This window comes from Orbicella franksi, chromosome 5 (assembly GCF_964199315.1).
Source record: "Orbicella franksi chromosome 5, jaOrbFran1.1, whole genome shotgun sequence".
In the NCBI taxonomy this organism is placed as follows: domain Eukaryota; kingdom Metazoa; phylum Cnidaria; class Anthozoa; order Scleractinia; family Merulinidae; genus Orbicella; species Orbicella franksi.
In genome coordinates this window covers 10,887,118-10,900,021 of record NC_138149.1, presented here as the reverse complement: position 1 = coordinate 10,900,021, position 12,904 = coordinate 10,887,118, and the positions used below count along the sequence as shown (strand labels likewise).

General features: G+C 38.9%; 1 pseudogene across 1 annotated transcript; it reads left to right on the top strand.

The window, feature by feature from the left end:
* Positions 1-8,878: 8,878 nt before the first annotated feature.
* LOC145487740 (uncharacterized) lies at positions 8,879-12,247 on the top strand (annotated as a pseudogene). The gene is made up of 2 exons (XR_014049447.1): positions 8,879-9,412; positions 11,094-12,247. The product of XR_014049447.1 is annotated as an uncharacterized LOC145487740 (transcript).
* The last annotated feature ends 657 nt before the right edge of the window (positions 12,248-12,904 follow it).

The window sequence follows — 12,904 nt, the reverse complement described above, 5'->3', positions numbered from 1 at the left end:
CAAGAACTTTGGGACAATTCGACGTAAATGTTGCTCATAAACCCGTCAAGATGGTTGGTTCCATCCTGAAGAAACCGAAGGACAAATTCGATCAAGACCTGTCAACTCGTGTCGTGTATAAAATCAATTGTAAAAACTGTGAAAACTTTACATCGGTCAAACATCCAGAGCACTGAGATCCAGAACAAAAGAACATAAAAGAGCCGTCCTTACATGTGACAAGAACTCTCTTTTGGCGCAACACTGTATGAAAAACAACCACGAATTTGATTTTAATAATGTCAAGGTCATAGACCGCTGTCCCTTGTGGTCGCGTAGATTGTTCTTGGAAGCGTGGCATTCCATTCGCGAACCGAACTCAATTAATGACCACGCGCATATTCCAGACATTTACAAAATGCTAAATAATCCCTAGCGAGTTCCTCACATTCTTATAAACATCTCATTTACATTTAGACGCCGTTAACATTCATTTCATCACTGAAGAAGGTTATGGTATTTTTGCCGAAACGTCTATTTTAAGATTTTAAAGTTAGTGACAACAACTTTTAAGATTTTATTACTATGCCTGACTACAACTACAGTATTTTTAACATTCATGATATGAACATTAAAAAAATGCAATATAAAAATGGAGTCACCGTGCTTGTTTACGCGTCAGCAGGCTCTTAAAATGGGGTATTTTTACTGGTTGCGCGTTAAATATTCGGATCACCTCCATACAGAATTAAGCCTTGGTTACTTAAAAAGACACAAAATTTTGTCTTGAAAGTAAAGCTTCTTTTATTCACATAAGCAGTATTGCTTCATTTAAGCCGTTATTGATTGCCTGGTTGTGAGAATAATGCACTTTTTCTGACAGTTCCGTGGTTAGCTTAAAGTCCTCGCCTTAACCAAAATACACCTAGGCTCGATTACCAGCCGCTGTTCGGGAAAAGAGCCGGCGCTCCTTCCCTGAACGTAGACCGGACTCGAGAAAGCGGCGGAAATCGAGCCTAAAATACACCCAGTAGGGAACTATTTTTCAAAAAAAAAGAAATCATGTTCTACCATCAAACTTTTTTTCTCCCTCAAATATGTTCTTTTTTAGACTGTTCTTAACAGATACCTGAAAACAAAATCGCGGGTCACCGTGCTCGTTTAAGAGAAAAGGAGCATTTATTTCACTATCGAGCTTGTTTGAGATCTCTTACGTCTTGTACGCGCACGCGCTCATATGCGCGCGCTAATGACGGGAAAATCGTGCGCAATAGGGATGCGTAATGCAATACTAAGGAATCACTAAGGGCCCATTATCCGATTTATGCACGCGTTGCTAAGGAGGTGAAATTTCACTTCCGGCTACTTACGTCAGCCTCTACGCGGAAAATGAAAACAACTCAATAACTTCCAAATTCGCTCACATTTTATATGTTTTTCTTTGTGTTTCACAAAATGCAAAGAAAAAAGGTACAAACAAAGACAAAATAAAAGAAAGACAGAAAAACAAGAGCAATAGAAAGAGAAAAACTAACTCCGTGTGGCTTTGTTTGATCTTACCGAAGAGCGCTGGTAGTGTAAATTGCGCACGCGCTGAAAGGGTAGCTTCCCATATATATCGGGCGCACTTCCGGTTTCTTTAAATGCTAAGGAAACGCGGCTTTTCATTAAATCCAGCCTTTTTGGAAATATAGCTATGCATTCCTTTTTCGAAATCATGCTTTTTTCAGAAAATTACGAATTTTTTAATACTTTGAAATTCTCTCAAAATCTGACCTTTTAGAAATGAAACAAAACCTATGCATAGCGTAATGAAGATTTAAATTAAAATATTAAATCAATGAAAAAAATCCCGATAATGTAATTTGCCCGGGAGCCTTTGCGTTTTTCCAGTATTAGTCACATGGCTATGGGCGTGCCCTGATGACGTCATCACTAGTGTTGCTGATCATGAAAATCATGGAATTCAAAAATCAGAAAGACAGAAGTACATTATCAGAAGTTCGGAGACAGAATTAAATTTTCTAAAGTGGAAATATATAAAACAAGTCTTTTAAGGTGTCGAACACCCTATTTTAGGGAAAATAGGGGCGAGGAATATTCACGACATTATTAGCAATGTGTTGATATTTACATATACTGGGGATCCTGATTCATCTGACTCCTTAAATTCCGACCAATTTCCTTTTCCTGTTCCTTTTGGATCACATTTTAAAGTTATCTTTGTACTCCTGTGTAAGAAACAAACATACGAGTACATACATTGGTTTGTAACAGAAAAATATGAAACTGGTAGAATGAGGAGAAATAGAACAAAACAGCTTTAGCAACAGTTGGCAAAACTAACTTCTTAACAAAAGTCAACAACGTGAGCCCTTTCACCAAAATATCACTGAAAGTGGAGTCATCTTTTCAGCACAACGTATTCATCTGATATGTACAAACGAAACAAGCCAAATACCCATTGCGAGACTAAACAAGCCTGTCATGCTACTGAAGCATACCTTAAAATTACAATTAGATAATTTACCATACCCAATATCGGCCAAAATTCCACAGATATTTTAACAGTAATGATGCAATTAAAATACAGCAAAATAACACAACAACTGAATGTACCTTGTCGCTTCACCTGGACCGGGATCACTTGTTATATTTCCATATGCTATGACAACACTCCCTGCACTGTCCACACTAAAACGGGTGTCATCTGTTCCAGTAGGGAAACGTTCCCCTGGACCAAGCTGGGCAACCTACAGAGAGATACAAAATATCTTACGTAACTAGTTTACATCAACTTAACCAAGTTTAAAAATCAAAAACAAGTCAGTGAAACCAAACCAAAACAAAAAACACTTCACAAACAATTAACTTTATTTTCAAAAACAGAAACGCATCAGGGTACAGCATGTTTACGTTATTCCTATCATGATAAGACGCTTCCAAAAAAGTAAACAAGTTTGAAATGAAACAAGAAATAACATGACATGTAAACATCATGTGCGTGTTTGTTTGTTGTTTTATTATTTTTCTTGTTCTAATTAAATGATTGTAAATAGTGTATTACGTGATAGTTGTGAATAATAGGACTTCTTTAAAATACTTCTGTACAAAGAAAAGCAGTTGAAATCATTTTAATTCAAGTGCATTCATAGGATTGTCTTTAAAAAAAAGAACTCTTTAGATGTGGGATCTATACTGTGTACAGGCAGTGACTGCTCTTCACAGCCTCTAAACATCAATTGAAAAAGACCTGGGCTAGTGAGAATCTTCAGTTGCACCCTAACTGCGTTTACATACATGTATAGACAACTCACGATACGGCTCGAAACTCGTGCTGACTCAAACCAAAATCAATTTCCCCTGGATTTCCGTCATACATTTACTGTAATATTTGACCTTCGGTAACTCAAACCCTTCAGATCATTTTCTATATAATTTTACCCTGGAAAAATCGAAACATGTCTGTCAATACTTGAAAAGAAAAACAAAATTTTTTTTAACATCATGTTTTCAAAACAGCCTGATGAAAAAGTATTGTTGCATTTTCACACGACGTCTCTATCATTAAATTTGATTAAAATGTATGAAAAAAAAAAAAAACAGTTTACACCATTTTCTCCCCATATTTCCGGTTATTTGTTCTCGACTCCCGATAACTCGAACCTTTTTCGATTTCCCTTGAAGGTTCCAGTTATCGGGAGTCGGCAGCAAGTACTATTACACATGCACACCAAACATACACAGACGAAAGTGCACACAGCACAGATGTGCTGTTTGTAGCTGGTCAGGTGGCCAAGTGATCTTAGCTATGAAAAGAAAAGAAATTTTTCTAGCACTTCATCATTACTGGAAAGCAAAAGAGCTGTTGCTAAACGTACCAGTACTTGGTCTTGGGTACACAGTGCCACCTTGAAAGGGGTGCATGGGTTCCAATCAAATGTCCGTGTAGAACCACCACTACTTTTCAGGCCAGTAAAACTATGAGTAGAAAAGAGTAGCTTAAACTGGTTGAAGCTAACGATATAAGTCTTGCACTGTGCAGCTTTAAGCTTAGATGGACATCGCAACTTGTATCTTGTAAAAACGAGGGATTTGTAGGAAATTTGTTTCTCCTGCCTGATCATCTATCGCACCTTACCACCATAGTCTTCCAATTTAAACACCTGAGGAAAAGAAAACAGCAGTGGATCTGTAAACAAGTATCCATATATAAAAGCATGGCAAGAAGTTTGCTAACACTCCTCAGCTTTTGTGGACAGACTGGACATGGAGGCGACGTGACCGAGTGGTTTAGGGCGCTGGATTGGAAATCTGGGGGTCACTGGTTCAAATCTTCCATCCACAATGCACAATGTTGTGCATGCGCAACCCATCACAGCAGCCTTTTGCTGGCTTGAACAGTGAAATGAGTAATTTAGGTTTACATCAATGCCGAAATACATTTTTCAAGGCTTTGTCTTTTGGACGTCATGTTCGCGATAGTGTCTTTTAAGAAGTAACGGTTATCATATTGTATCTGTGATAGTAATCCTATTTTCCGCCCGGCACGCTGTACCAAAAAGCTACTTCAAAGTGAAGATCAAGTTAAAATTCAGGAAAACAGTAGATCAGTCTATTTTCTGTGCTGTTATAGTTCTCTGCGTTTCTCCCAGATGACTAAGTGCAACTTAGTCTCCTTGGCAGCCGTTATTAGGGTCGTCACACAAACACTGGAAGGGGTGTTGCGTGATGACCCTAATAACGGCTGAGGAGACTAAAATGGAAGATGCGCAAAGCAAATGAAAAAGCACAGTATAGTATCAAAAGCATATCAGGTAGCTTCCATTTGATAGCCAATGAGGTGCGGTTTATCCGGGCAATGCGAAAGTATTGCCAAATGGCTGTCAATCACCACTGGACACATACTTTGTTTTGCCTTTCGGCCTTAAAAACGAATGGAAAGTCTACACGCTTTTTAAAACTTTCTGGTTGCCAAGCTTGCTAGAGAGGGCAGCTGAGATTGAGACTAATTCCTAAACAACTCGTTCAATCTGTGATTTTGGCATGAGAATGGAACTAGCTGGAAACTCAATTTCAATCTTTGCTTTGGTTTGAGAATGTCAGAAAGGACTCTTGAAAGTCTGTCTAGTCTTGATTGATATTAGGATGAACGTAACCTTTCACCTGCAGCTTACCCGACATCACGTCTACACACTTAGTGGTATTTATTCATAGTGGAATTTGAACTGCCTTCTTTCACGTTTCGCTCACGCTAATTAAACACCTTGTTCTCCAAGTCCGTTTTAAGCTAAAGGTTCGCCAATGCGACCAAACCATAGAATGTCTGAATTCCTAAAGACCGTTTGCTCAAAACAACTCAGTTTTGATGATTTCAACCAGTGCCTTTGTCATAGCTTGACGGGTTCAAGCTCATCTTCCCTGAAGAACATCTACGCTATACCGTAAACTGCCCCTTATAAACCCTGGGCTTATACAACTTCGTAAGGGTTTTTGGATGAGCTTAGAAACGAAGGGGCTCATATCCGAAACCGTTTCGAAACTAGCGATAAATGCACATGTTGATCGAAATAGTTTTTTTATTTACTGGTAATCAAGCTTTAAAACATGATAAAAAAACGAATTCAAAACAAGGAAAGCTAGCCATAGGGGGGCTTATAACCGGAAGTATGTTTTGGTTTACAAATAGATGAGCCTGTAACCGCTAGACTTATAAGCGGTAGTTTACGGTATATTCCAACAATCACCATTTTCAAAGTGCAAACCTTTTTACTAGCAAAGCTCACAAACTCACGGTGAAAGTAATATCAAACATCAATAAATAAATAGCGGAACGCGCATGGAAAGTCTGTAGTCGTTTGTTACCTCGGCTGAGTAGCAGAACCATCCACAGCGTGTAAACTAACCACCGATCCATTGGTCAGCTTGCACGAACAAACATCAATCTTCTCGCAGAATTCTTCCGATGAGGAGAATGATATTTTTAGGAAAACAAACGTCAGTAGAGCTCTTTGTACAGTAAACTACCCCATTTTTTTACGAATCTTAGAAGTGCGTGAAAATAGCTACGGAAGCTATGATATCAGACTTCCAAGTATGTATCGAGTGGTGATCGACAGCCATTTCGCAATACTTTTGTATTACCCAGATAAACTGCACCTCATTGGCTATCAAAGGGAAGCTACCTGATATGCTGTTGATTCTACACTGTGCTTTTTTGTTTACTTTGCGCATCTTGGATTTAACCCCATTTTAGGGCCTGATTACATGGCGAATTTTAGCCCGGGCTGAAATTTCAGCCTGGTTAGCCGGGCTGAAATTTCAGCCCGACTTCTGAAACAAATTCTCATGAAATCAAATTGGCGATTACATGAAGAAGGATTCAGCCCGGGTTGAAAATCCTAGCCCGGCTTTTCAAACCGGGCTAGGATTTTCATCCTAGGCAAACGGGCTGAAAAGTCTGAAAAAATCCCATGTAATCGAAACGGAATTTCAGCCCGGGCTGGAAAGCAGGAAATAAGATGGCTGCCGCTACGAAGTAGAAGCGATCTCAGTGGAATAAAGGCGATAAAATAGAGAATCTCTCTAATTTCAAAGTTTAGATGGAATATAAGAACATCGAGACAAGGTTAAACAGCACGAGGCTGTCGGGAAGCCATGAACTCGGCAAGCTTGAGGACATATTTTCTTTCTATGCAAGTACGTCTTTCTGGCTAAGAGACAGGTTTTGTTTTAGTTCCATCATCATTGCAGGGTGTTACTATCCTAAAAAGTTAAAAATTGAGCGCCAACAAAAGGTCAAACTACGCGAGAAGCAATGCGCCTATTTTCACGATTCGCTTTCTCGGCGCTATTTTGATTCTCTGGAGACTTTTCGCACACAATTTCATATTTGCCGCCGAGGCTAATATTTCAGCTCGGGCTGAAATTTCAGCACGCGCTAGGGGGGCTGAAATTTTGTTGCGATTACATGACGAATTTCAGCCCGGACTGAAGTTGCGATGTCCATCTTAAAGCTGCGCAGTGTAAGACTTATATAGTTAGCTTCAACCAGTTTAAGCTACTCTTTTCTACTGATAGTTTTACTGACCTGAAAAGTGCTGGTTCTTTTCGGACGTTTGACTGGAACCCATGCACTCCTTTCGAAGCGGTTCAGTGTACCCAAGACCATGTACTGGTAAGTTTAGCAACAACTCTTTTGCTTTCCAGCAATGATGAAGTGCTAGAGAATTTTCTTTTCTTTTCATAGCTAAGATCATTTGGCCGCCTGACCAGCTACAAACAGTATATTTATGCTGTATGCACTTTTGTCTGTTTATGTTAAGTGTGCATGTGTAGTTGTACTTGCAGTCGACTCCTGATAACTCCAACCTTCAAGGGAAATCGAAAAAGGTTCGAGTTATCGGGAGTCAAGAACAAATAACCGGAAATATGGGGAGAAAATGGTGTAAACTGTTTTATTATCATTTTTTTCATACATTTTAATCAAATTTAATTATAGAGACGTCGTGTGAAAATGCAACAATACTTTTTCATCAGGCTGTTTTGAAAACATAACGTTAAAAAAAAAAAGTTTTTACTTTTCAAGCATTGACAGACATGTTTCGATTTTTCCAGGGTAAAATTATATAGAAAATGATCTGAAGGGAAACGAAAATTGCTTCGAGTTAGCGGGAGGTTCCAGATATCGAAGGTTTGAGTTACCGAAGGTCAAATATTACAGTAAATGTATGACGGAAATCCAGGGGAAATTGATTTTGGTTCGAGTCAGCACGAGGTTCGAGCCGTATCGTGAGTCGTCTATACATGTATGTAAACGCAGTTAGGGTGCAACTGAATTTTCTCACTAGCCCAGGTCTTTTTCAATTGATGTTTAAAGGATCTGAAGAGCAGTCAATGCCTGTACACAGTGTAGATCCCACATCTAAAGAGTTCTTTATTTTTAAAGACAATCCTATAAATACACTTGAATTAAAATGATTTCAACTGCTTTTCTTTGTACAGAAGTATTTTAAAGAAGTCCTATTATTCACAACTATCACGTAATACACTATTTACAATCATTTAATTAGAACAAGAAAAATAATAAAACAACAAACAAACACGCACATGATGTTTACATGTCATGTTATTTCTTGTTTCATTTTCAAACTTGTTTACTTTTTTGGAAGCGTCTTATCATGATAGGAATAACGTAAACATGCTGTACCCTGATGCGTTTCTGTTTTTGAAAATAAAGTTAATTGTTTGTGAAGTGTTTTTTGGTTTGGTTTGTTTTCACTGACTTGTTTTTGATTTTTAAACTTGGTTAAGTTGATGTAAACTACTTACGATGTAGTTACCTAAGATATTTTCTATCTCTCTGTAGGTTGCCCAACTTGGTCCAGGGGAATGTTACTCTGCTGGAACGGATGACACCAGTTTTAGTGTGGACAGTGCAGGCAGTGTTGTTATAGCATATGGAAATATGACAAGTGATCCCGGTCCAGGTGAAGCGACAAGGTACATTCAGTTGTATTATTTTGCTGTATTTTAATTGCATCATCACTGTTAAAATATTAGTGGAATTTTGGCCAATATTGGGTATGGTAAATTATCTAATTGCACCTTTTTAGGTATGCTTCAGTAGCATGACAGGCTTGCTTAGTCTCACAATGGGTATTTGGCTTGTTTCGTTTGTACATATCAGATGTGTATATTGTGCTGAAAAGATGACTCCACTTTCATTGATATAAAGGTGAAAGGGCTCACGTTGTTGACTTTTATTAAGAAGTTAGTTTTGCCAACTGTTGCTAAAGCTGTTTTGTGCTCTTTCTCCTCATTCTTCCAGTTTCATGTTTTTCTGTTATGAACTGATGTATGTACTCGTTGTTTGTTACACAGGAGTAAAAAGATAACTTTAAAGTGTGATCCATAAGGAACAGGAAAAGGAACTTGGTCGGAATTTAAGGAGTTAGTTGAATCATATTTACGCTTTTTTTTAGTCTCTGTACTTCTGATAATGTACTCTAGCTTTCTGATTTTTGAATTCCAGATATCAGCAAGTTCTAATAATCAAATAGTTTTGCTCGCATTTCATTGGTCCAAACGCGTCACGTGACTGAACATGCCCCAGCTAAAACTGTGGAATATCTGAATGATATTCCACAAAAGCTGTCAAGGAAATTGCCGAAGCTAATAGGATAAGTTCCAAGATACATGGTGATAGGAGATCAGCAGACAAAAGGGACAAGAGGCAAAGATGAAGGCATTTTGCAGGCTCCAACAGCCGTACTCCTTACAGATCTAATTCTTACTATACATCAGGGTCAAAAAACTACCATCGCCCCCCTTTCCTGAACAGAAAAGAGGGGGCCAAGAAGAGGCAGCAACAGCAACAAGAGAAAACCCAGTGAAGGAACCTTCATCTAAATCACCACCTGAAAAAGATCAGGTGAGCTTAACTACATTTCAAGCTACTGTCACAGCTGGCAGAACAAAATATTTTATTCTTGCTAGGCAGGAGATCACTGCAGACAAGCGAATACTGGAGATGGTACAGGGTTGTCCCACTGAATTCATAAGTATGCCAAAGCAACTCTCCAGTGTTTATCTAATTTCACATAACCCCGTTGAACGAGAAATAATAAGCGAAGAGGTTGACAAGTTTCTAATTAAAGGGGTTATTGAAGAAACCACCCATTTAGAGGGTGAATTCATTTCTAGTATATTTGTTAGGAAAAAGAAAGACAACACTTACAGAATGATTTTAAATCTTGAAGATTTAAATTACAACATTGAAAAAAAACATTTTAAGATGGATACTTTCTTGTCTGCAGTGAATCTTGTTAAGCGAAACTGCTACATGGCATCTGTGGATTTGCGGGATGCCTACTATACAATCCCAATAAGTATAAAATACAGAAAATATTTAAGATTCGAATGGCAAGGGAAACTATACCAATACACTTGCTTGCCAAATGGGTTGTTATCTGACCCTCGATCCTTTACCAAGATCCTAAAACCAGTTTACAGCTCACTTCGCAGTAAAGGCCATGTTAATGTTGGCTACATAGACGACTCATATCTCCAACTGAGGAGATACTTATGAAGAATGTAAACACAATGTTCAGGATAGCGTGAATCTTTTTGAAAAATTGGGTTTTCTGCGTCATCCTGAAAAGTCAGTCTTTGAGCCCACTCAAATAATAACATTTCTCGGTTTTGTGATAAACTCAGTCACCATGACAATAACCCTTACTCCTAAAAAGGCTCCCAAAGTCAGCATGGCATGTAAAAAGCTGTTAGCTAAATCAGAATGCTCAATTGTAGGTGTCACAAGTGATAGGTCTACTGGTGGCCAGTTCACCAGCTGTTCAGTATGGGCAGCTACACTACAGGCATCTTGAAATAGACAAGAACATTGCTCTTAAAATTGCTAAGGGGAATTACCAGGACATAATGTGTTTATCCCCAGCTGCCAAAGCAGATCTGGGTTGGTGGGTAAACAATGTCTTGCAGTCCAATAATCCGATTTCACATCGTAAAATCGATATTGAAATTACATGTGATGCTTCCAAAACAGGCTGGGGAGCGGTTTGCAATAAGATTAGTACCCAAGGCCTTTGGACTACTAGAGAGCAGTCAAAACATATTAATGAGTTGGAACTTCTTGCAATCAACTTTGCCCTGAAAGTTTTTGAATCACAATTGTCTGGGAAACATGTGAAAGTCCTTTCTGATAACACTACAGCTGTCTGTTATATAAACTCCAAAGGTGGGACTAAATCTCCATCGTGCAACGACATCACCTGTGATATTTGGTCTTGGAGCATTAATAACAACACATGGCTAACTGCCGCACACATCCCTGGGGTGCAGAATACGGATGCAGACCGAGAGAGCAGAATTTTTAATGAACGCACCGAATGGCAGTTGAACCCTGACGTTTTTAGTCAAATCCGAGACTTATGGGTTACCCCTGAAATTGATCTCTTTGCCACACGGGCGAACAGACAGCTAGCTATGTTTGCTTCATGGAAGCCAGACCCAGAGGCTACCCATATTGATGCATTTACAGTTGACTAGAGCAAATACAAGTTTTATTGTTTTCCACCTTTCTCTCTTATTTCTAGATGTTTAAGGAAAGTAGAAATGGACAAAGCGGAAGGGATTCTGATTGCACCCATATGGCCAACACAAGTTTGGTGGCCCCAGATGTTGAGATTGTTGATAAGACATCCAGTTGCTCTTCCACAACAAAAAAGACTGCTGACGCTACCCAACATGACCAAACTTCACCCGCTGCACGCAGAAATGGTACTGATGGCCTGCTACATATCAGGAGATCCTATGAAACAAGATGAACTGCAGAATCAGCTTGTAACCTCCTCATGGCCTCCTGGAGACTTGGTACCCAGAAACAATATCAAGTTTATATCCAGAAATGGTCTAACTTTTGTGCTCAAAGGAAAATTAATCATAATCAACCAACTGTAGAGCAGGTTTTGGAATTCTTCACACATCTTTATGAACAGGGCCTCACCTACAGTGCCATTAATACAGCACAGAGTGCGTTATCTTCATATATTGTACTAGAAGATGGTACAAGTCTGGGGCAGCATCGCTTAGTGTCACGTTTACTGAAAGGCATTTTTCAGAGCAATCCTCCCTCGCCAAGGTATTCAGAGACTTGGGATGTCAGCATTGTTTTACATTACCTTAAAGGCTTGTCGCCTGTTGGAACATTGACTCTTAAGGAACTGACACTTAAACTAGTGACTTTAATATTGTTAGTTTCTGGTCAAAGGGGGCAGACTGTTCACTTGTTAAATTTATCAAACGTGAGGGTGTCTGTTGACAGAAGTTGTTAAAGCAAACCAGACCTGGTTTCCCTAATCCCACAGTAACTTTAATTGCTTTCAGGGATAGTAGATTGTGTGTAGTTACTACTCTTAAAGAGTACATCAGCAGAACAGAACCGTTACGAGGGTCAGAATCCCAACTTTTTGTGAGCTACACTAAGCCGCACAAAGCAGTTAGTAGGGATACAATTGGTAGGTGGGTGAAAACTGTTTTGTCCTCTGCTGGCATTGACACAAAGAAGTTTAAACCTCCTAGTACTAGAGCTGCTGCAGTGTCAGCAGCAAGCAACGCCTCAGTGTCTCTAGATGAAATACGTAGTACTGCAGGTTGGTCATCAGAGTCCACTTTTGCCAAATTTTACAACAAACCTGTAGTTAGAGAGTCACAATTTGCATCCAGTGCACTTGAAACAGCTGAAGGTTAAACACCTAACTTCATGTTATAATTTCTATATTCAATAAAGTATGTTGAGTTGAGACAACTATTATCTTTGGACCATTTTTTCTTCGTTACTTGTCGCACGTTGTTGGCTTTGAAATCTCATGGGATCTCCTGGCATGGTAACGAGGTAGAATTGAAAAATTAAACGAGACTTACCTGGAAGTTGAAGTTTGATTGAAATTCTACCGAGTTACATAATGCCAGGGGATCACATGCCCTACCCACCCACCCTTGTGGTTACTACACATGTTATTTACACCACGCGCACAAAGTCTTCTAAGACTGATCATGCGCATGCGCAAGCAATCTCATGTGATCCCCTGGCATTATGTAACTCAGTAGAATTTCAATCAAACTTCAACTTCCAGGTAAGTCTCGTTTAATTTTTCAATTCTGTATGAAGGTGATTCGAATATTTAACGCGCAACCAGTAAAAAAACCCCATTTTAAGAGCCTCCTGACGCGTAAACAAGCGCGCTGACCCCATTTTTTTATTGCATTTTTTTTAATGTTCATATCATGAATGTTAATTATGCCAAGTTTCAAAAAAAGTTTGATAGTAGAACAATTTTATGGGAATTACCTTAAATCAATACCCTGTATCAGACCTGCCTTTTCTGAAACAGAAAATTCATTTTTT